Raw genomic sequence first — 25,159 nt, forward strand, 5'->3', positions numbered from 1 at the left:
TCTCTCTCTCTCTCTCTCTCTCTCTCTCTCTCTCTCTCTCTCTCTCTCTCTCTCTCTCTCTCTTTTGTCTTGTCGATTCATCTCGATATGCGCGAATGTCGCTTGTCCGCGATAAACGCTAGTCCAGCGTCCAACGACGATAGGTATCGTGTCGCCTGTCGTATTTATCATCTCGATCATTTCCGAGCAACCCCCGCGTCCGCGTCGGTACACGCGCACCCGTCAAGTTGTTGGCGCGCGCAACTCAAGTGCCCCGCTTTCCTCGCGTAACGCAATAACGCTGCGGACGGCGTTTGGAGCGTTGCTCGTGTACGTAGCGGAGAGAATACACAGGCCGAATGCCGGAAAAAAAATGAGACGGAAAGAAAAATGAGCGCTACGACAACGACGACGGCGAAGAGGACGAGGACGAGGACGAGGACGACGACGACGTGGACGAGGACGAAGCGGTGCGCGAGCGCGAGGGGGTGGCGCGGCGGGTTGAATGCGGGGTAGAATAAAGGGACAACAACAACGGGGACACAGAGCGCAGAGGGACAGTGCGAGGACGGCGACGGGGTAGGGCGGGAGGGAAGGGAGCACGAGGGTGTTAACTGTCCGTCCTTTGAGTCTCGTCGGCTGAAACATCTCACCCGTGCAACGTCTCACTCGGTCCATGAGCTCGGGGCTCGTGTATGGTCGAGCTGCGATGGCGCGCATGGTCGGCTGCCTCGTAAAAAGGCATTTTCGCAGCTCCACTTGCGCCCAAACTGGCGAGAACACATCGGCTCCGGGGGCCGTGTAAGCATCGTGTAACGACATACCTGATTACCCATAGTGACCAGTGAGCCGAGCGTATCCCCGGAGCGTATGCTTCGGTAAGTCGTTAAGAACGCACCTCGTTGGGCTCCAGCCTCCGTATCAGAGCGCTGGCTGTCCAGTCTTCCATGGCGTATAATCGCCTGTATTATTAGCGACCTGGGCCCTTGCGCTCGTCAGAGGACGAGAGGGAGAGAAAGTGGGAGAGGGAGATACGCGACCCTCCGTAAATACGCTGTGCCGCCGTCATCGCGGCGCGAATCGCGAGCAACGCTTTCAACCGACGATCTTGCGAGGATCTCGCGCGATCACATATCGCGGACGCCGCGCTTTTAAAAGCTGAATTCCCGCCCGGAAAAATGCTGTCTTTCTCTACCTCTTTGCGTTCCGCGTCATTTGCGTGGATCCGCATTTTACGTCAAGCATGACGTATGGTAGCGCGCGCGCCGACCTGCTTGCGATGATTTATAATGCGACGCATTCGCATCGCGTGTAACGCAAACACTGCAAGCAATGCGCGCATTTGCAGAGGAAGCGTGCACTCTGACAAATTGTATAAATACATGCAGCTCCGAAATATCAATATATACGTGTGTGCATGTACGTGACCGTAAAAGCAATATTTGGGCAGAAATTTGTCGATATTTACAACGCGCAGTACATACGCTTGGCGCGTTATAAATTTAATTAACCCTCCGCATACACAGTCGTATTTTTTTAAATACGCAATGCAATCTGGGTCCGTCCCGGGCAACGTTGAATTACACTGAGAGAACAAATTTCTAAGAAATAAAAACTATTTATTTGCCGAGCTAATAGTATATATTCGCTTATATAAAATAAAAAATATAAAATACAAGTAAAATATAAAATATTATTATTAAATATTTGTCAAATAAGAAAATACATTTTCTTAGAATTCTCTCAAAACTTTAATTTTTCATAAAAGCAATTATTTATTATATTTAAATATTATGTTTAAATAAAAAAATTAAGATTTCAATAAATATGTCACTAGTATCCGTCAAGTATTTCTTATTTTTTAGACGTTTTTTCTCTCAGTAACTTTGTTGAAAATCGATATTATTAGGCGCATTTCAAAAAGTATAGAAAAGCCTCAACTATAAAACAACAACGCAATATAATTAAAATAGCGCAAACAGATTTGCGCTATTTTGACATTTTCCTGGACTCTTTATAGCCACGTTTGGAACATACAATCTAGATCAGTCAGGCCCAGGCAATACTAAATCATCATAACTTTATTGAGAATTAATATTTTTGTACACACATTTTCTAAAGATCTGGAACAGTCTCGATTATAAGACAGTAGCGCAATAAGATCAAACTCTACAAACAGATCTGCGCTACTTTGAAATTTTCCCGGATCCTTCCCGATTCTTTGTTGAGCGATCAAATATTCGTTCGGGACTCAACATTGTACGCAAAGGGTGAAAACGATATCGAATGCTTGATACGGCCGGAAATTATACCTTCGTACGCTCTGTGAAAAAGCCACAGAATATTCAAATGAAAGAAAGAATTAATCATGTCCGATTCCTATTCGCACAAGACAAAAGAGCACCCGAGTAGAAATTTAATTAGCCAGCCTAAACCAGAAGCTAGTAATTAGCTAATACAGACTAGATTAAATTTTCCAGCACGTTCAGAATCAAGTTTATGATCCAGCCCTTGCCTAGCCATTAAATATCAAATATGATAAATAGCACTCTGTCTATTCTAAAATATATAATCTAGTTACTATATTACGATCAACATTTTCAAGTCTGGCAACAAATCAAAATTAAGATTACGTTAATTTCATAAAAATCTCCAAAAAGCAGAATAGAACGTAACACTACTGACCAGCAAATAATTATGGCTTTTCATCTCATAACTGCAATTTCGTCTGATTAATCATCAGCTAATTTATTTATCTCAGCCACTGGAAGAAGTGAGCGTTACATTACCGGCTAGTAGTGATGTTAGACAAATTTACTATCTCGTGACTAGATACCGACAAGATTCGATTTCTGAGACACTTGCTGCGTCAGACGTGTCATTTCGCGTCTTGCCGGCTCCGATATAAGCGATCGTAAGATGAATTCGCCGATAGCTCCGTTGCGTAGCGTGATAGCTGTCTGATTCCCAGATCTCCCTGCCGCGAGCTACGTCCGTATTGACGACACGCTGTGTTGCACTTAATTAATGACGATCGACGCGCGAAGTCGTCGCCGTAATAACTCGCCGATGCGGCTTCCGGCCGGCGTTACGTTGTCTGTCATAAAGTTCAGGCATGCGAGCCTGTATTGTTCCGTGCCGATCCATCTCCCGATTTCCATTAACGGCGACATCGAGACATTCCTGGAAACGTTTCTCGACGATTTATCGCCCGCACCCATCGTCGTCGGACAGGCCGCGCGCCCGTAGCCAAAGATAATCCCGTGCTCGATGCAAACCCTGTACAAACACAGCGTAACAGCGACGTACTTGCATTTTGGAACTCCACCGGAACGACAGGCCCCCGATGTTAGCAAGGTAAACTGAATGGCAGTGAAATCTGCCGCAACTATGTTTACCCGCGCCCTGAGGTTTCGGTAAACCTCTGCCTCGCGAAAAGAAGCTTGCGGTAGGTCTTTTCGACGCTCCATTCGGACACGGCCGCGGACTCCCGTTGACTGTGAACGGTCTTTCTTCATCGTGATTACTGCAGATTGATGGATAGAGAGAGAGAGAAAGAAGTTAACATACCATACGTAAATCCCTTCTATCTTTATTCTAATCCCTTCTATTTCTGATTTGCCCATCAAGTAAAGGGATTGCGAATCTACTTGTTAGGATCTTAACTCTAAAAAGGGTTAAATGATAAATCGTTGAAAATCGTCAAAATTGATCAATCGTTACATATATATGTAATCACGAATAATTTCATCGATTGATAAAATTTATCAGTCACAACAAAGTTTGATTAATAATTGATTTTCCCAATCGATGAGATAGTTTATGGTTTTATATATGACGATTGACTAATTCGGATTATCAATTTTTCGATTATTTTAGTCAAAGATTAATGTCTAATATTGAATACAGGTCGGGTCCAGTGTTGGGCATTAATCAAATAAAATTTTTTCTTTGATTAAAATAATCAGCAAATGAATCATCAAAATTAGTCAATTGTCACATACACGTAATTACGAATAATTTAATTAATTGATGATATTATCAACATATAATCAATTAGATCGAGGTTTGATTAATAATTAATTTCACCAATCGATGAGATTATTTGTATTTTTATATATAACGATTAATTAATTTTAATTATCGATTTATCGATTATTTTGATAAAAAAAAATTTTAATCGATTAATACTCGATACTCCAATGGAAACAGGGATCAGTCACTTGTACTCATTCAATTCTCACAAAAAAATTATGATGTTCATTTCTTTGGGTGATGAAATAAATATTAAAGGGAAACTTTAAGTTTTCTGTGCAAGTAAAAGTTGCTTAAGTAACTTTTGTAGGGTTAAAAGAAATTTTTGTGTCATAAACTATGCGATTTCCCGTTCCACACGACAGAACAAAATGCGTCGGAACCTGACAGATTCCAAGTAGAAAATAATTAACGAGCGGCGCTCTCAGAGATTTTGACAATTAAATACACGTCTATGCTGGTGTGAATTTTCAACGGCAGACGTTCTACCGTGATCAATGGAATCAGTTAATCAAATGTACACGCGAGACTTCTGAAACATTCGGCGGCACGAACACGCCGTTGTAATTTGTCAGCGATAGTTCAGACCCTGAATAACGTAGCTACCGATGCCGTGCAGATTGTATAATTAAAAAATAGATGCGCTTTCCTTGTTTTTTCCCTTTTTAACGCGTGTCGCGCAACCGCGCCGGCAATGTGATTTCATATGTCGATACGTGTGCGTTCGCGTCGTGATATTTTCCAACTACCCTCCTCTCTGATCCTGATTGAAAAACTTGACGACACGAAGGAGTCGTGGATGAGACGGGGCATCGCGAAATGTCAAGCAGATGCGTTCATATCTCCCATCTTTAGAACAACATACTCGCGATCGGAATTTCCCGGTGAGCTTGGACCCAATTAATTCTCGCGATTGTCCGAGAGAGACAAAGTAGTTTCTTTGACGTTTAACGCACGACAGATCGGCGGTTTGATACTTAATGTTCGTTTTGTATATTTTCCGATTCAAAGAGCCTTATTTAATGAAGGTAACGCACAACAGTTACAAAAGAATGAAAAAGAGAAAAAGAGAGAAAGGCTGGACTTGAGACCTCTACTTCGAAATTCTTCTGCGATCTCAGAATTTTGTTTCGCAATAAGACACGTTCGCTTTGTCGCTCGTTCGTAGTCTCACCAGGATAGCGAAGTGGCGAAGTTTTCCGGAGTCGCGTCGGATCTTATCCCGGGCCAGCCATAAAAAATATGAAAAAATATGCGCATTCACGACGCGAAGAGCTTCCATTTCTAAACTATAGCTCGCATTTTAATTAGCTCGTCAAATATCGAACGAACGGCGGTTCCTCATCGGTTCGCGGAATTGCCCGATGGCGGTTTGTGGATGCCCTCCGACCTCTTTACATTATTCGTCGGGAGTACCCGTCGCAACGATTTCACATAACGCCTTCTTATGAAAACACGAAGCTCGCCGGGAAGCTGAATGGCTTACCAGTGCACAATATTCCATCTCGCGCAACACGTGCTGTACGAATATATCGGGAATACAAATTGCGGCCAACGGCGGACAGTCTATATCCGCTCCTCTACCCTATTCCGCGCGAATCAATCCATTTATTTTATGGACGTCGAGAACGGTAAACTGTAGATTTATAATGAAAATAAATAAACGAACGGAAGAAAGAAAGAACAAGCCGATAGAATGAGAGAGACAGAGAGAGAGAGAAAGAGAGAGAACACAATTATCAAAAAAGAATAGCTTAAATAATACCAGAGCCTTAATTTAACTTCTTCAGAGAGTGGTGATTTAAAATAACTGCGTAATATATATTTCTAGAGCGGTTTCTTTTTTAACAAACATACCTGAATTTTTTTCTCTTTATTGTTATTTACTTTGACGAGTTTTAAAAAATTATTTTCCATTTATTTAATTTAATTAATAAATACATATTTAATTTAATTAATAAATTATATATTTCTCTCATTTATTAATAAAATTCTATTTTATTTCCTAATAAAATATTTATCTTAATATATAAATATTAATAAACATATATTTCTCTTTCTATTAAATAAAAAATTCTCATTTTTATTAAATAATATTTCTCATTAATTAGTAAAATTCTATTTGTGTGTGTTTACTAATAAAATTATATTTTATTTATTTATTTTAAGAGATAGAATAATCCAATTTTCTTTTATATTTGCAATAAGTTAAAAAATACAACATTTTAAGTAAATCAAAAGAAATTGAATATTCTATCACGGAATTTTCACACACCACTTAAAGAGAGTTAAATATTCCCAATTAAATTTTCAATAATTATGCATTATTATTTATGCGGATTATGCCGTATAAATAAAGAAGTCCCGAGCCGAGAGAGCGAGTGCTTCGCGAAGTTCACCAGCGCGCACATGTGGCGCGAAGGGATGATCCCAAATGACTCCAAAATTTTCGCACGAGAACTTGGGAAGATTAGCGCGAGATACTTGATAAATATTAAAGCACGGCTAGATACTTTCGGAGACGCGCTGTTACGCTACGACCCTCGTCTAAGTAATAAGTAAGGCTTTTCCCGCCATTCCCGGGCTCGGTAGTTCGGCACAGGTCCGTGCGGACGAAGACGGGCACGGGGGCGGATGGAACAAAGCAGGGGGCTGATGGCGGGATATAGGTCGCGCATGAAAATAAGCAGGATTCACGATTTCCGGCGGTGACATTAGCGCCTTTGCATTTCCACGGACAGGCGGGAGGAGAAGGGTAAGAACGCGACTCCGCGATATTAAAGAAGAATACACAAATGGATAAGCTCTCGAGCTCTCGGTGAGATATTACGTTGCTCGCAGCTATGAATAATTTCTGCGGCTGACGACACAGAGAAAGAGAGAGAGAGAGAGAGAGAGAGAGAGAGTCTCGGCGGTTACTGCTGCTTACACTTCGCGGAGCAAGTACTTTCGTTACTGCAATTTTACGATAACTCTCGAAAAAGTGCATACGTATCCTCTATCACGCGGTAGCACGTGACGCTCGTGTATTAATAAGCGACGGTGGATGACTTTTGAAGTTTTTACCTCGGGAAAGCGCGATGAAAAGATTACCGTCGTCTTCGACGCGGCGCGATCTCGCAATGTGGCGTTGTGTTCTAACGAATATATTCCTTACCTCGTTCTGTTTCTTTTCTCTTTTTTAATCGATATCACTGAGCCAATAGCCACGAGATTCGTCAACGAACGGTTGCTTTCTCTCGGCGATCATACCTGCAAGCAATTAATAAGATCGATTGGATCCAAAATTATCGTTTATTATCTAAAGTGCAATCAATCCCAAGTCGAAATTTTCATCCTATTTTTAGCCTTACTATTTTATTTAACATCTATTTTGATATTCTGAAACCTATATATCAATTTGTTTTTACTTTATTTAATCTATCCTAGTTAAACTTTAATCCTACTTTCAGCCTCACTATTCTATTCAATATTTATTTTGATATTCTGAAATCTATAATATAATCTCTTTTGACGTTAAAGAAAGTAAAAAGGGAAATTTTGGGTATCATTAGAGTCAAATTAACATAAGGCCAAAATTTCGACTTGAGATGTATTCTTCATTGGAATGTTGTATTTATAACTAGTAATTCGGTTATATGTAACATTGCAATATATCAATAATATCTCGCTGAAAGGTTCATTTAATAGTAACGATTGTTCCCATATCTATGCAAACGCAGTGTTATTGTACGCGAGACAGATAAAAGTCGTTAATTCCATCGCCACGAATATAGAATGTTGAAATTTGGTACAATATATAGCGAACGTGTACTGCAAATTTCGCAATAAAATTTTATTTTCACTAGTCACAAAATCAGTGAAACAATTCAGTAAGACAGAAGTGTTGCTATTGAAAATCTGTGAATGCTCACTGATTACGCTGGACAACAAATTTTAACTTTTTGTTTGCGCCGAACATTTTTGGTATATTTTTCGCATAAATTCAGACGCCCTGAGCAAGAAAATAACAATGAAAATATTTAGTTCATGATAGTTGAACTTGAGAAAAGCGTAGTTCGATTTTTACTCTTTAATCAGTATCGCAAGATCGATGTATTAAAGAAGTTTTAAATATGAAAAGCTCAAATCTGATCATCTTCTACTTACATCTTGAATATAGGCTATATGCTTTACGAATCAATGGAAGCATTTTTGTCTATTTTGAAGCAAAAATTCATTACAAATACAACAAAAATAATTACTTCTATTAACACACTTGCGCGACATATTGCAATTCTACTCTGTAAAACAACGCTGTTAACAATGGCTAAAGCATAATGTTAAAAGAAAAAGAACACATTTAAAATAAGGTACCATCCCCTTTTAAGTTCCCAGTTAAACTGAAGCGAATTCACGCAGCAAACCTGCCAATAAACAATCTTTACAGAGCAATAAAACAATTCTCGCAATATGAAATGACTCTAACAAAGTGGTCCATTAAAAAATAATGACTACAACATAACATGATATATTTCTGCAAAAATATTTTGCAAATATAAAAATAATATCTGAAAGAAAGTTATAAAAAAGTCCATTATCGTGCATTTTTAAGACTATTGTCAGTGGAACACTTTGCTTGCTACATTCAAATTCAGCAGGTCAAAATAGCAAAAATTGGTGCCTTTTATCTCTAGTGCAAAATGGCTATTGACCAGTCGGTGAAATATTCCTTTTACTGGTTCAATCAGAAACACTTTTGATTCACTTTAAGAGAGCAGAATTTATAGTTAATTCAGACGTTCAGTTGCCGCCTGAACATTAAATCTCGCTGAAAGGTTCACTTTTAATATCGCGCTTAACAACGGACCATCGAGGATTTCTACTCGCGCCAATTAGCAATGTTTACAGAGTAACGTACAAAGTGATGTAGCAATGTTTGTTAATTTACTTTGTTAGTTTACTCGCTCTGTAGAATATTTGTTTACCTTTCTTTTCTTTTTTTTTTTTCGAAATTACTAGTCGCGAAAACAGAACATAAAACTGTTGTGCGCGAAGGAACAACTGTTAAAGAAATGTTACATTCTCTCTTTGTTTTTTTTTTTCGAAACAAATTTGCAACATATACGAATATATCGAAAATATCATTCGAAAATGAACAGATCAATGTGTGGATGTAAATTCTTTGTTGTTCGCGTGGCTGCTTTGGTTCCATTATTTTCTGCACGATTCAATTTTATCTCTGCCGTCGCATCGACCGCGAAGAAAAGATCGAGTTTATAAGCCACGACGGCGAACCAGTTCGACGAAGAAGAAGAACTTGTGCATTTTCAAGTGGCGCGACCGGAAAAGAGGTCCTGCCAATTGTTTCGTCTAAATAGCCCTCCCGCCGAAATCGATGGCTTGCGAGACGATAGAACTCTCGAGTTGGTTGGATTCTTTCGCGAAGTAAATAAAAGCGAATATTGAGTTTCTCACTTTACGCTAATGGTCTCTTGAGTTCGACGTTTCATAATACTCTGTGCCAAGAGATTGATCATGGCGATTGATATTAACGGCTGACTCTATTTTTCTGAAGAAAAGCAACATCCATTTAATATTTAATTCAAGAAAGATAACGTGTGATTAACTTTTGCTCACAGAAAAAGCTTCAGCCCTAGAAAGGCAAGTGTTTAATTAAAATTTACTTACAGTTACTAAGTAATTAAAATTTACTTTGATTAAGATGATCGGCTTATCGATTAATCAATCTCGTCATATGTAAGAATACAAATAATTTCATTAATCGATGAAAACAATTATTAATCGAGCTTTAATGTGATTGAATCAAACTTTGATATGATTGATTACTTGTGAATAATTAATTTCATCAATTAGTGAATTTATTTATGATTTTTATGAAATAATTAATTTTGATAATTGGCTTGTTGATTTATTTAGAGAATTTCGATCGATCAAAATTTTATTTGACTAAAAAAATCGGTCAATCAATAATCAAGATAGATCAATAGTCCTATATATAATTGCAAATAATTTAATCAATTTATGAAATTAATTATTAATCAACGTATAATAAAAGTTTGATTAATAGTTAATTTCATCAACCAATTATGTTATTTGTGATTTTATATGGGACGGTTGATTAGTTTTGATTATTGACTCGCCAATTATTTCAATCAACTAACATTTAATATCCGTTTAATACGTTTAATCGATTAATATCCAACACTGAATAGGGATTTTTACTCATTCAAATAATAAAGCAATGATATCCATTTCAATGGATAATGAAATAAATACAAGGAGGGAAAGCTTATAAAGCCTTTCAGTACGAGTGAAAGTTACTCACGCCATCTTTCTCGGGCTAAAAACGAAGCCTTTAAATGTATATCCCGCGAGATTCGCGACGAATTACTACCTTTTGCAGTAATTCATTCATTCAATTTCATTTTATTCATTTCATTCATACAATCACATTTGTTGTTTAAAAATGAAAGACCTATTAGCGGCCCAGCGGTGTCGTTTCGAGAGAAAATAATTGTCAGCGCGCACACCGGTTTTGTCCCGACATTCGCGGCCCATCTTTTTCCATTGGTATACTCGTAATTGGCGTAATTCATCGTCACCACCGCAATTTTGTTTGTTCGCGGGGCGCAGGCCGCTGCTAAAATCGGCTGCTTAAGGATGCTTAATTTTAGAGGCTACCTCTCTAATCAATAAGGGGAAGCAGATTTGTTTATACCGCCTTATATAAATAGAATCTTCCATTAAAGTAGGCTTAGAAGAAGGCCACAACAACGACGTAAAACGAATTGGTCTGTTTGCTGTGTCTACTGGCGTTTGCCGAAAAACGGGGAAAGTGCGTGGGCGATTTTTGCCCAATGTCGAGTGTCCCGGTCGATACGAGGAAATTGCTCGTGACAACACGACGGCAGAGGCGAGGCGCGTGTAGTAACTCATTGATCAATGCAGCCGGGAACTATCAGGCCAAAGTCCCTTTAAGCAATGTTCCATGAACTTGCTTGTCGTTGTCACAGAGCACTATCTGTGTAACAACGACGACTCGCAGCGACGTACAAATCTCCATGGATTACGCGTCGTGTTCCACGAACGCGCGTTTTCCCTACTGCGCGGAACTGCGCGTCGCCGTGATGATCACGCGTGTCGGCTTGCGAATCGCCACCTGGAAAAACGAGGAAAAGCGTCCGAATATATCTGACAGGGCTTACATGAGCCGTGGTATCGTCAGGGGTTTCCTTGCGCTTTATTATAGTTATTATGTATGATTAAAAATAATCGGAATTAGCGTACGTCGCGAGGAAGACGCCGCGAAAGGTCAATGTCTTGGTCCTTCTTCAGTGTGTTTGGAAAACGTTTTAAACTTGCAGTAAAATAGCCAATTATTTATATCATCGGTATTTCTAGGGAAATCTAGTTTTTCTTGTGATCAACACTGTTGCTAAACTTCTATCTGCACTGTATGATTCCAAAAGAGAACTTTACAATTCAAACTGTGTGAACAACAGATGTCGTAGTCACGGAAAAACCTATAATGTTTTTCTAAAGCGATAAGAGAGATGTCAATAATTGAGTGTTTTACTCTAATTGCATTCATTTTAGAGATCTGCAAATCAAGGCCCGATGATAATCGATTCGACTCATTGCCAAATTGTAACTTAGCCCGAATGTTTGGGCATTAATCAATTAACATTTTCTTTGACCGATCAGTAAATCAATCATCAGAATTAATGAATCGTCATATGTAAAATCGCAAATAATTTCATTGATTGGTGGAATTAATTATTAATCAGTAATATCTCTAAGACTGACTGATAATTGATTCCATCGATCAATAAAATTATTCGTGACGGCGTATATGATGATTGATTAATTTTGTTTATTGCTTTGCTAATTATTTTATTTGAATTTAATAGTATGTTTTTATAACATACATAATACTATAGCGATAATTATATTATATATATGATGCAATTTATTTAAATTTGATAACAATTATTTTAGTCAACTAAAATTTTAATCGGTTAATACACAGCACTGTCTGTATCCACTTTGATAACGCTAGAACCGAGTCTAGAACAGATCAGGTTTCCGTCAACAAAATAATTCAAACTCAAGTTTAACTATACTAAAGTGGATACAGACAGTATTGGGCACAAATCGACTAAAATTTTAGCTAACTAAAATAATTGGCAAATCGATAAAAATCAATCAATCGTCATACATACGGAAAAAATATTGTAGTAAAAATTACGTTAAATTTGTTTCCCTTTACAATATTTTCTGTAAAGCTGGACTGTAATGAAATTGTAATGTAAATTACTATAAAAATAAGAAATTTGACGATCGAATATATAAGATATAAAAAACATTCAATCAATTGCAATAATTTACAGTAAAAATCAAACGCGCCTAACATTTTTAAACAAATATATAGTAAACTAAATTCTTCAGTTAGCTTTGTGTGTGTGAGTTAATATTTGTTATTATATTTACACATTTGTCCTTTCGCCGATTGTCGAGTGAGGGGAGAGGGTTAGTGTCCCCAGCTATAAAATAGTTAATTAGTGCACGGCGACTAACCATTAAACATTGTATTCTACCTCGGGTATTCTAAATCGAGTGTTGTCTCCCGGGGAATATTTGCTAAAATAAGTTACTAAATTACTATAAATATAATAACAAGTATACGAGATATAAAAAACACTCAAGCAATTACAAGAATTTATAGTAAAGAGTCAAAGGTGCATAAAACGTTTAAACAAATATGTATAACGTTTTTAAACATATATATATATATATATATATATATATATATATATATGTATATAGTAATTTCAGTTATAATTGTGTACATTATAAAATTACACAAAATTTGTCGTGATCTTTACGACAATGTTTTTCCCGTGTACATGTGATCACGAATAGACGCAATCACTCTGGTAAAATCTGAGCCGAGCCTCGGACGGATCAGGTTCCCGTCAACGAGATGATCCGGGCCAAGCTCGGGTCTGACTCTGCCAAAGCGGATACGGATCTAGCCAGGCCGTATTTGATAATGAATCAGACCGGATTGGGCACTGTCGAACGTTGATTTGCACGGCTCTGATTCGATTATTTTGCTGTTTTCGTACTTGATACACATATATACGCCGCGCGACCGCATCGTGTCGTCTCACCTCTCGCGCGCGGATCTTTATTGTTCTTCCTACCTTCGGCTTCAGCTGTGCTCCATATTCTACGGTGTTCCCCGGAGGACCAGCAGTGTTGCGCAGTTTTGATCTCGGAGGGGCGATTTCGTTGCCGCAAAATATGCGACCGCGTTCCGCGTCCTATAAACGGCTCGTTTTCCGGAAACTTTCCGCCGGAGTCGCGTAGAGCGCGATGAGATACATCGGATAAATGAAAGGGCTTGTATTGCGTATCGATCTATTCGCCGCGTCGCTTTGTTACCGCAGATTCAATTCGCGTCGCGCTACTTCGCTCGGAGCCTTATCGCGCTCCGCACTCGTCGAGACCTCTCTCAGCAGATTTAGCGTTCCCCTTAAGATACGCCGAGCCTTTTCGTCTTTTACAAGTTGTAGATACACGAGAATATATTCGATCATGTGTCATTGTACGTTTGTAGAATGCCTGGAAGAGCCGTCAGACTGTTAGGATTCCTGGGACGTCTTGAATTGCTTGAATTGCTCTTTAAGAGGGCGAGCCGTAGGAGGGATCGACGCGTAGCGAAACGCGAGTCGCCAGGGCGACTGTAAAGCGATAATAAATAATGCAGCAACTTTGCTCTGTCTGCTCTAGTTATTAAGAGCAGTTGTTTCGCGACAATATTGCTAGGAAGTTATGTGAAATAATAGTTTATACAACACGTGAAGAAGCTGTGTTAAATCTGTGTTAAATATTTATAAATATGATTTGTGATATACACACAGCTTTGGCATTATATAGCGAGAAAATATCTATTAAACTTACATAATGTTTAAAGATCCATAAAGAAATAATCATTTTTCACATTTTTAACGTATTAATGCTTTTAGCTGTCCGTATTAGGCATATACAATTTAATATTTTTAAACATGCCATACGTACCGATACACTGAGAGAAAAAAATAGTTGGAATAACTATAATCTCACTATATTTTATAGTTCGTTTTGGCCTCAAACATATATTTATAGTTCATCTAAACACGAAGATATAGCAGAACGAACACACATTTATAGTCACCATCTTATTATTCTATGTGTATAGCAAAGCTTTGGGAATATAGTTACATGTACCCATATTTTCCAAATATTCCAATTGTATTGACTATATAAAATAATTAATTTCTCTTACCATTTAATATTTGCTACCTTACTATGTTTTTTATTTCAAATAATTATAATTCTTGGTAAAAGTTTTATATGAGTTAGTTATACTAGTCAGTTATACTATGCTTATATTGTAAATATTATAAAAATTATGGTGACATTTACTATAAAAAAGATATTTCTAACTATAATCTTTTTACTATGCCATTATAGTTCCAAATATCGTACATTTTTCTCTCAGTGTAGATGCAAATTAATGCACACTACTAGAAAAATAACCGTGATGTTGGATTTTCCGTATTTTATCGTTTTCGTATTTTTACATATTGATTATAAATCTTTAAGATCACTTAACCACACATCCTATCTTTGAGAAGATATTTAATCAAGGGAGCATCAGAGGAGGGGGTGGAATATAGTGCATAAAGTACTACAAAATCATATTACAGGTTAATTCTCATATATTTTAATCGTTATCATAAATTGTATATGTTACATACCAATTTCTTGAAAACTAAATTATCAACTAAATTATCAACGATCTCGTAATTTTTTTATAACATTTCCAGAAGTTTTTTTATCGTCTTCTTGTTCTTTGTTAAAACCATAAAAGAGTAATTTGATTTGCTAGGATTGAAGCCGTCGGAAACAGTTTTCGTACCTATAATATATATATATACACTGAGAGGAAAATATAGTTGCTTTCGGCGTCAACTATATTTTTTTGTGATTTTAACTACAAAAATAGAAGAACCATCTTTCTAACAGCACTTACTAAAACAATGGTTTTTAACTATTTTTTGTGGTTAAAATCACAAAAGAGTATAGTTAACGCCGAAAGCAACTATATTTTTCTCTCAGTGTAATGCTAACTTTGACTTCAATAATTTCAGCTCCGGCATGGTCAATCTTCTTTTAAGTGCATATACGTAACGATCGTGGCTTGATTAATACATACTGTTAAAATTTAAAAAGATTCCTAAGAAAATTGCTTCATAAAACAATTATCTTAAGCGGACTATTCAAGCATCCGGGATGTATCACCGGTTATACAATGTTACTCCTTGAACGCGCGCTATTTTAAAAAAGAAAAATAATCTCCCACTCAGTCGTGCTTTCTTGAAACTCTCGCCGACGCGTCCATACTCGAATTTTCCACCTCGGTTCATTAAGTGGCTACTAAATGCTCCATGTCGAGTGCAAAATATTATTGCATATTTTACACATCGATATTTCAATTGGCTATAAAATGCGAAGTATCAATTTCGGGTAGGAACGGTTTGGAAACTCTCGTGCTCAGAAAATATTTATATATACAACAGGAAAATATTTAAATTAAATTATAATTATTCGGTGAATGTAATAAAAAAATAGTTGAGCGATATCCTGTTCGGTTGTATTCTGTTCCGTGAATCGTACAAATATGCATTCACACGCAAGTTCATATTTTTATTAATTTCTACATCCGCGTATCGGCGAGGAAATCTTCAATTGCCGGCATTTAATCTAAGCGGACTGATAAAACACATGTTTCACCGTCGTGTAAATTATTCCTTTCGAGCGACTCTGTGTCAGAGTCGAGAAATAGACTCCTAAAAAGCTCCCTTTAGGAAATAAATAAATAAAAAACAAAACTGCAGGAGCGTTTTGTGTACACTATCACAGTTTTTTTCATTTTCTTTTTTTCTAAAGGGAGCTTTTTAGAGAACCCTATCTCTCAACTCTGACACAAAGTCGCTCGGATCCATCCATACAAAAGCCGCCCGAAATAATAAATATCCAAAAGCGTGACGGACGAGGACGATCCCGGTGACACGTGGAGAGTTTTCGGGTCAAGGTTCGTACGGCTGACTATGTCGAAGTGCACGACAACGAATCGGGAGATTGCAAAAGGGAAAGTTTCGCGCGATACGTTTTACAAACGTAGTGACGGACGCTGCGACAAGGCTCCATCGTAGAGGACGTATGCGTATAGAACTAAGTGCGGACATATAGACGATGTCACATTCTCTCACGAATACGCAGCCCGATAAAGGAGCACTTTTGATCGCCGTGTGTCATGGTTATTAACGTGCGTGTGCCGGAACTTATACTGTACAAAATCTACACCATGACCCGCTTTGAAAACGAAGCCGAACATCGAGTTCACCTTCTCTTGGCTGGTACTCCTCGAATTCTTTGGCAAAGCAATAATCCCATCGATGCAATACTATCGATCTCTCCTAGATGAAGCCATATTTTTCGTCCCAATCCGCGCGAAACAATGTTTTCCCGTTGAAGAAACCAATATGGACGCGCTGTTGTGCGCGGAGCAGAATCGCTGACGCTCGAAATTGTGTAAAGTTTCTCATGAAAATAAGTCAGCGCATTTTATTTTTGCAATTCTTTTAGCCGACGTTATCTTAGAGTACAAGGTTGATGCTTTTGTTAATTTTATCGTGGTTGCAAGATTTATTAAATTCCGTAGCTTCTGGGGCACACGTGTGCAAACATGAATATGCATAATTACGTACAGTGGGTTGCAAAACAGTTTAGATGCAATGAAGTTGAAAGCTCACCAAGCCATCAAATTTGAGAGTTATTGCTGTATGTGTGACGAATTTGCCCAGTAATTATGTTATTAATTTTTGTCAGTATTCTTATTACTTATCATCATTCAGTGTTCTTAATTATGTCATTAATTATTATCGTAAACTACTCATGCCCGGGTTATCACGAAATGTCAACGGGACGAAATCAGGAGCAGGAGTTGGGGTATTCAGAATTTCATGATGGCCTATATATTTTTCCATAGGATTCTAGAGAGTAACTACATGGAGAGAATATTTTATATATTTCTTATTTTATTTATTTCTTTTTCATATAAATTCTTTTCAATTTTACTATGTTTTTAGTAGTTTAGGAACAGACTGTCTTAGAGATTTATTTTGCTGAGGAACACAATAACTTTCGCTGGAAACATAGTAAATGTTTTATGGCACGTTTTGCTTTCTAAAATATAAACAGCACATATGAAATGAAAGCACAGTGAATTACTGCAGAATGTCTATTCTATCTATTCCTCGTCTATAAAAAAAAAAATCTTACAGTAATTTTTAATAAAAAATTTGGTGCAGACCGGTCAAAGAGTTTAGAAGTTCATAAGGAACATACAAACAGATTATACAAATAGGCATTCTATTTTATACATATAGATATTATTATCGCGAAACTCCGTCCGTAATGACTCTTAATTTTGACAGTTTGGTGAGCTTCTATGGTGTCTAAACCGTTTTGTGTGTGTAACCCAATATATACACTTAGAAAATCTTACTTCTCGATTCGACTTATTAATTTTCTCGGGCCACAAAACCTTCTTCAAAAGCGTCTCTAGGAGACTATTTATCGTGAAAAAAATGTTACTCAAACGGAACCGACGCACAGGGGACAAATAGAAATTTACTGTTCAAAAATCGCTAGAGACTACAATTTTATAACAATAAATTTTTTTTTAACTAAACGTTAATCAATGTAGAAAAAAACTGTCGAGCCCGATTTTTTTTTAATTCTTCTAAATATTACAATATTAATAAGAATTTATAAAAAATTATCAAATTTTGTGAGCCACTTCAATTGGAAAACTTTCCATCTTTTCGCTGCACAGTACAATACTAAGGTTTTTAGCATTGCTGATTACGAATCTGATATAAAAATCAGAATTTGGCAGTTAACAACTGCTAATCTCCTAAATAACATAAACAAAATCATTATGTTTTAACATAAACAAAATCACTATGTTTTAACATAGGATGTCTGATAACTGATCGAGTAATTGCCATGTACGGGTAGAACGGGTCAAAATAATCATAAAAGTTATATACCACTTTGAAATTTTCTCAATATTTATTCCGTAATTAATTAAAATGTATAAACGAATGAGCGCACAAGAAGCGATAGCACAGACTCTGTGTGTAAAAGAAATGGCTTACCTTTTAGTAACGATGAGTAAACAGCTGATTTCGAGGCGGAGTAACGTATACGTGTCGCTTGTTACTCCGCCTTGAAATCAGCTGTTTACTCATCGTTACTAAAAGGTAAGCCATTTTTTTTACACACAGAGTCTGTGCTACCGCTTCTCGTGCGCTCATTCGTTCATACATTTTAATTAATTACGGAATAAATATTGAGAAAATTTCAAAGTGGTATATAACTTTTATGATTATTTTGACCGTTCTACCCGTATACGGCGGTTGCTTGATCAGTTACCGGACACCCTATATGTTGCAATAGGCTATACAAAGTCATTCAACATAAATGTAAAGTCAGTATTAAGATCTAATATTTAACAGCTGTCTATCAATCCCACAGCCGATATGAAAAAAATGTTTCTGTAGCACGAAATGTATCACTGTAAGGTATATTAGGCTTAGGTTGCTGAACTTAATTCTTATTAATATTGCAACATTTAAAAGAATTTTTCAAAAATCGGGCTCGACAGTTTTTTTTCTATATTGATTAACATTTAATTAAAACAAAAATCGTCCCGATTGCTATAAAATTGTGGTCTCTAGCGACTTTTGAACAGTAAATTTCTATTTATTCCCACTGTACGACGGCTGGGCTTTGAGATCATTCTACAATTGCGTAAGCGTGGTCATAATCGGTAAGTGATCACGACAACCAATCAGGATAAAGCAATCAGTGAATAAAACACTCTGATTGGTTGGCTCTTACGTTCACGACCACGCTTTACGCAATTGTAGAATGGCCTTTAAAGGGATTAATCCGAGAGCTATATCGCACGGCAACAGTTTACCTTTCGCTGATCCGCACGACCGAATTAGGACGTTTTATTTCCATGATTGAGACGTTACCTCCGAAACTTGACGCGTGTAATAAAGTTGAAAATTGAGTTAAGCAGCGAGTGACATACAATAAAGAGCTCTCAACAAGATTACGTTATCGGTTTCCCTATGATGTAATATGTGTCATGGGGTATGATATGTAGCTACCCATACAATATCGCTCTTGTAGAGAGAATCACCGTGAAAAGCAGGAAATTTTATCGAGTCTTCCAGCGGAATGACGTTTCTGCATTTGCCGAGATCCCGGAAAATCCATATTCAATTGGCTCGCGTAATTGGCCGAACGAAACACGTTCTAGTAAAAAGGATAGCTTTCTTTTTTCTTTTTTCGTCAGCGAGGTTGGTTTACGAAACGACGAAAAGGCCAACGCGTGTACCGCGAAGTATTTTTCCATCATGATCTCATCGTTATATTTATTCGGCTTATACGAGCGTGTAAAATACGATTTTTCTTTCCTCTTTTCCCTTTCTCCTGTTTCAGCGTCGAATCACTGAAAATCACATACGCACGTGTGCGCAATGTTTCATAATCCATAAATAATTAAAGGAATAAAAATGAGTATATCAAGAATCACGGTCATGATTTGTGCGTCTAGTTTGAGCGCAAGCAACACTGAGCGGCCGTGATATATTTATACGAAGAACAGTTTAAACTATACGGTAGAAGAAATAGTTTATTGCTACCTCTACATGTATTGAGGGAAGAAATGGCTTACTTATAACTAAAATTATAGTTATTTTTGGTCCAAATTATATTTTCGATAATAAAATGACAGTAGTAACATGATTATTATCATTAACATTATAGTAGAATCTAATAAAAAAAAAAATTTTCTTCACTATAATTTATAGTATTATTATAAATACTAGTAGTGTTCGTAGTAAGGCGTTTCTAAATAAGTTTAGGAAAAACTGTAGGAGACAATTCTTTGTCGAAAATTAAGGTAACAATGGGTTTACGAGTCAGATGAAATTGGCATTGGACTATTTTCTCGCGTGAAATTGGCATTGGACTATTTTCTTCCCGCGTATAGTAATTAGATCAATATTTAAAATAAAATTAACTCGAGCATTTTTCACCGCGGACTATTTTCTTCGGTTTTCTTTTTTCCGCGATATTAAGGGAAAGTCTCGTGAGCCGATTTATTTATAGGCGCACACACACGCGTTTCGCATATATTTTTTTTTTTCTTTTCACACGCAACGCCGACTGCTCTCGGGACAATCGCGCTTCCCAGCACCTGTCGCGAGTCTTATCGATCCCGGCGCGGTATCGACCAACGAACCTTCGACGATGGTGGCACGAAAATGGGAAATGCCAGAGATCGGTCACGTTGCTCTGCATGGAAACGTCGCGCGCGCGCACGATAACCCGCGCGATGCTGTCAACTCAGGAGGAAATCGAGTTTCAAGATTTATTCGTGATACCCTGGCGAGTCGCGATAAGCTTTATTATTTGTGGACGCCATAGCGATCAGCTGTGCTGCACGATAAACATTTTCGTCGCCGCACCCAAAGCAGATTACTTCCGCGTCATTCTTCGGCTGTGCCTTCATCTCTGAGACCTGGTCTCGCGAAACGGAGACACCCTCTCGTCTAAAAGAGGAAGAAAGAAAAAGGGAGAGAGAAAGAGAAAGAGACACGTGTGTGAGAGTCACGCATTGTGAGACAAGCTGGAGCTTGGAGGATATTTGTTCGGTTTCAGAAGACAGCCAGATGTATTTGGACGCATCAAGTGCCGCGTACAATCGTTACGACCTTCCGTGATTCGTTTCCGAGACGCAACCGGGGCCGTTGGGTGAAAAGGATACGGTAAAAGTAACATTGTCCTCTGAAAGCGTGAAGGGGTTTGTAAGAAATACGCCGTTGGAAACGTCGCGACGTGCCATTTTATGGCTCGCGACGAAGAAAAATCTAAAATTTTCTGTCATGTCGAAGTAATTGACTACAATTCTGTACAAGAGTAATCCAACCCACATCATGATTTTTGAGCTTTTGTTTTTACTGGGTAGTAAAATATAAAACAAAAGACTCGAGCTTTATAGACGACTAAAATTTATTAAAAAAAATTTTTATTTTCTATTATTTGCGTCTTTTTTATCCATTTTTCAAGAGTTAAGCTTGTCAATGAACACCCTTGAAGAGGAGAAAATTGGCCGTGCTTGACTTCTTGAATGTTTGCAAAGAACCTCAGTGTTATCTATACTTTTTAAAGGGACACTAGAGTCGATGACGATAATCCAAAAATGTCGATAACGTAGAAACGATCGTGACTAACACAATCATGCTATACTTTTCTTGTACATACAGATCTTATACGTGAATGTGTGTTACTTTGTTTTACTATATTTTAACGGAAAACTTAACCCCGCATGTATAGAAATCTTTCTGCAAATTTTCTCGATATTTCTAAGCTCCTAAGTCCAAATGTAAAGGTACAGCAATGTTCTTTGACACTTTTTTCGAGCGAAGCAAATTTGCGTTCAGCATACACAAGCTCCAGATCTTTTGTCAAGCGAATATTTACTTTAACCGACAATGTCTGACAAGCTAATTTACACTGGAAATGTTAACGTTGAAATTTTTTATCGTTTTTATCACACACTGCGCAATGCTCCAATTCATTCTCATATGTATTTTTATTGTGCAAAAGCATTTATAGTTCTGCAACCAGTGCAACGTAAACTTTGCAGAAAAACTCAGTATCTTTACTTCTATAAAGATTTCGATTCTTCTTAAATCATGTATCAAATTTTTATCTTCATTTTTTTCTAGATGTACTTCATGTGAATTGGATAATTCTTGCACGACTACGGCTAGTTATGAACGATAATTGTGCTGCAATGTATGGGGAATTTTTATTTTTTCAATTTGCACCGCTGCTCCGAACCAATCTGCTTAATTATGTCGTAATTGTGCGGGATCGAGTAAATTCATTTATCACGGCCAAAGTCCTGTTGTGTTAAAATACCAAAGAGCTATTGTAGTCGACCGGTAATAAATGCGTCGGGAAAAGAAAGGAGTCAAATAACGTGCTTTCATTATTCTCTATGCACCCACGTCGCTCTTGATCAGTTTTTGCATTATTCTTGCACTTTATTCGGCCACGACACGGCGAATAACGTTCACGTCAGCGTTAGCAAACTCGAGATATTTCGCGAAGCAAACTCTTTTTAAATTACCCACAAGTCTCACGCTTTCGTGAATTTCCCACTAATTTCGGTGACACGGAATGTCGGCAAAACTAAATCATTTATCACGGAACTTTTGCATTAAACAAGCAGCTGAGTCACCCGTACTTCGCACGAGGTCATTCGGGTAATATTTACCGGGGTCGTAGATCCGTAGAAATGTTTCAACAGAATCTATTTGCACTTTCTTTCTTTTTCTCTTTGGACTAATGTCTCGAAGAATTATAATCCCGAAATCTGAATATCGAGTTTGTTATTCAAAAGACAACTACTACAACAAAATATTGGAAGTATGCAATATGCTGGAAATCCATAAACCCGAAGTTTGTATACCAAGATAATTTTCCCGAAATATGGGAAACATGCAATGCCTCAAAATAATACTAAAGTTCGAAGAACAATTCTCTCTAAAAGAGCATCGCGAAATATACAATATCTTAAAACGTGAAACATTTAAGTACAACCAAACCAATATTTTTAACAAACTTAAATTTACAAAATATATATTTTTTTAATATATTCATAACTCTTGTAAATATTTTGAAAACAAACATATACTGAGAAAAAAATTTACTAAATTTCAAGAAACGTTTGTTTGGATAGTACTGTGAAAATATTTGTTTAAATTAAGTAATTATTTTCTAAAATTAAATAAAGAAGTTTTAAATATAAATTTGCTTCTTTAATTTTAGAAAATAATTACTTAATTTAAACAAATATCTTCACAGTACTATTCGAACAAATTGGTTTTCAAATCTCAGTTTATAGTTCTGCAAAATTTTGTTTATTTCAATATTTCGGGGAAGTCGTTTTTCGATAAGTTGCCTCAGTACTCTAATTTCGAGATTATAACTTTTCGGGACATTTCCCTACGTTTCAAATTTTGATAATATTTCCTTGAGAATAATATATGTCTTCCTCTTTCTTCACTTCTTCCGGACGTAGAATGTGATGAAAAATAGAACTAGAAGAGAAATAAAAATAGAATATACTTTAATGATTAACAATTGAATGGACACCGCGGCAACATGTTTTTCTTCTAACGCAGAATTGTCCCAGTTTTTGTCGCACTAGTTATTCAAAATTGACGCATCATGAGATATACATTTTGCACCAACGGCAAATTATATTACCTGAAATTTCTGCCGGAGTCATAGAAGTACATTTTAACATGCATATGTCGCGCTATATTTAATAAACATCACAAACGTCAGCCATGTTGGAGCTACGGATAATATACTTTCATCTCATTTCTTTTTTTCACATTGTTTCACGCATTATAAACAATCAGACGAATGACGTACACACACACACGCAGAGCGTATTCGCGACGAAGTAACAGTCCTAATTTCCGGTCAAACTTAATTTGTTAATGTATTAAAAAAAATATACATCGTAATAAAAACACGGAAAAAATGTTTTATAATTCCTAAGTTCTTATACAATTATATCCCTAAATCTTAGATTCGCAAATAATCTTAATATTCGAGAAAGAAATCTACGATATCAGTTGCTGTATTTATGAAACTGCTTGTAGATTGTACTATATATATTATTATTCTATATTGAGTATAACAATGTGTGAGTCAATATATTATTATTAATATAAAATTGTATCGTACAATCCCTTATACAAGCGCGTAATATTTGCTGACCCGTAATTGAAACTCACGCATAAACGTTTCCAATTATCTCCTTCTAATTAAGAACAAACTAATTTGCAACCTAACAATTTCATTTTGGGACCACATGACGTTAGTTGCTTATATTGGTATCAACAGTACGTTTAAATATCCGATCGACAAATTGATGTAAACGATTGGAAGTTATCCCACCCACCAATAGCCCATAATTAGGACCGTTACCTGAAGTGGGACGCGCGCCGAAGATCACTGAAAATATGCTCCTGTCGCGAGGATCCCTAAAATATCCCCGAGTCGACCCGTAACGGAGCAGATCCTTAAAAATACGCTGACAGTTTTCAGGACGCCGGCTCAGATTGCGTAAAGTCAAAGGGCCAGGCGCGGGCCGCATTAGTTATTCTAATCGCTCCCGTAAGCCAGTCATGCAATTAAAATCCGTTCATCCGGCAAAAATGCAGTCCCCGACGGGAGGGTTAACGGGCGCGCGTCGCTTTCCTAGGGCTCGGGTGTGCTCGCGAGCGTAACGCCGGCGCGCAATTACCCCCGCGTTCGTTTACGGGCAAGCATGCGGCAAGCACGGGGGCGTCCTCTGGGCCGGGGCGCCCAGAGAGAGAACGACCCTTCCGCGTCACGCCGAGCCCTTGGAGCGTGAACGGAAGTAGCCATCGATGTGCACCGGAAGCGCGCCGTTGCGCTCGTGCCGCGCTGGAAAAAGCAATCCTCGGGCAACGCGCCGAGAGCGTCCACCGCCGCCGCTGCGACCACCACCGTCACCATCACCACGGCGAGAGAGAAATAGAAAGAGAGAGAAAAAGGAGAACGGCAGTGAGAAAGAGCGACAAGGACGCCCGGGTAGTCGAAGGGTGGTCGCCGCGGAGGATGACCGAGGGCGGTGGAGGATGGAAGATAAAAGGATAGGAAGAAGAGGCACCGTCGGACCAGTCCCGACGGGGGAGGGACGCGCAGCAGATCGGGGTAGTGGTGTGGCACCGACGCCGACATCGAGGTTGGGGTAGACGCACCGCAGGAGAGGGGCGCCATTATATTTGCGCAGGGCTGTCCAATAGGGCGCAGTATCGTCCCGACCGCCGTCGCGTGCACATGTCGTTGTTGTTGTGTCTGGGTTCGTAAAAGCCGCGTAAAACGCTCTCGTTGCTGT

The 25,159-nt window shown here is 37.8% G+C and overlaps 1 protein-coding gene across 4 annotated transcripts in view; it reads right to left on the reverse strand.

The window, feature by feature from the left end:
* Positions 1–25,159, reverse strand: part of LOC116848991 — a 201,010-nt gene that overhangs the window by 65,605 nt on the left and 110,246 nt on the right. For 3 of the 4 annotated variants that reach the window (XR_004379046.1, XR_004379045.1, XR_004379048.1), the window contains one exon: positions 7,172–7,266. The exons of the other annotated variant lie outside the window; for it this stretch is intronic. The gene's annotated coding sequence lies outside the window, so the exon portion shown is untranslated. The remainder of the gene's footprint in view (positions 1–7,171; positions 7,267–25,159) is intronic. 4 annotated transcript variants of the gene reach the window in all.

The sequence above is a fragment of the Odontomachus brunneus genome, unplaced genomic scaffold (genome assembly GCF_010583005.1).
Source record: "Odontomachus brunneus isolate Ranch 3 - 2012 unplaced genomic scaffold, Obru_v1 Obru_scaffold_103, whole genome shotgun sequence".
NCBI classification, from domain to species: domain Eukaryota; kingdom Metazoa; phylum Arthropoda; class Insecta; order Hymenoptera; family Formicidae; genus Odontomachus; species Odontomachus brunneus.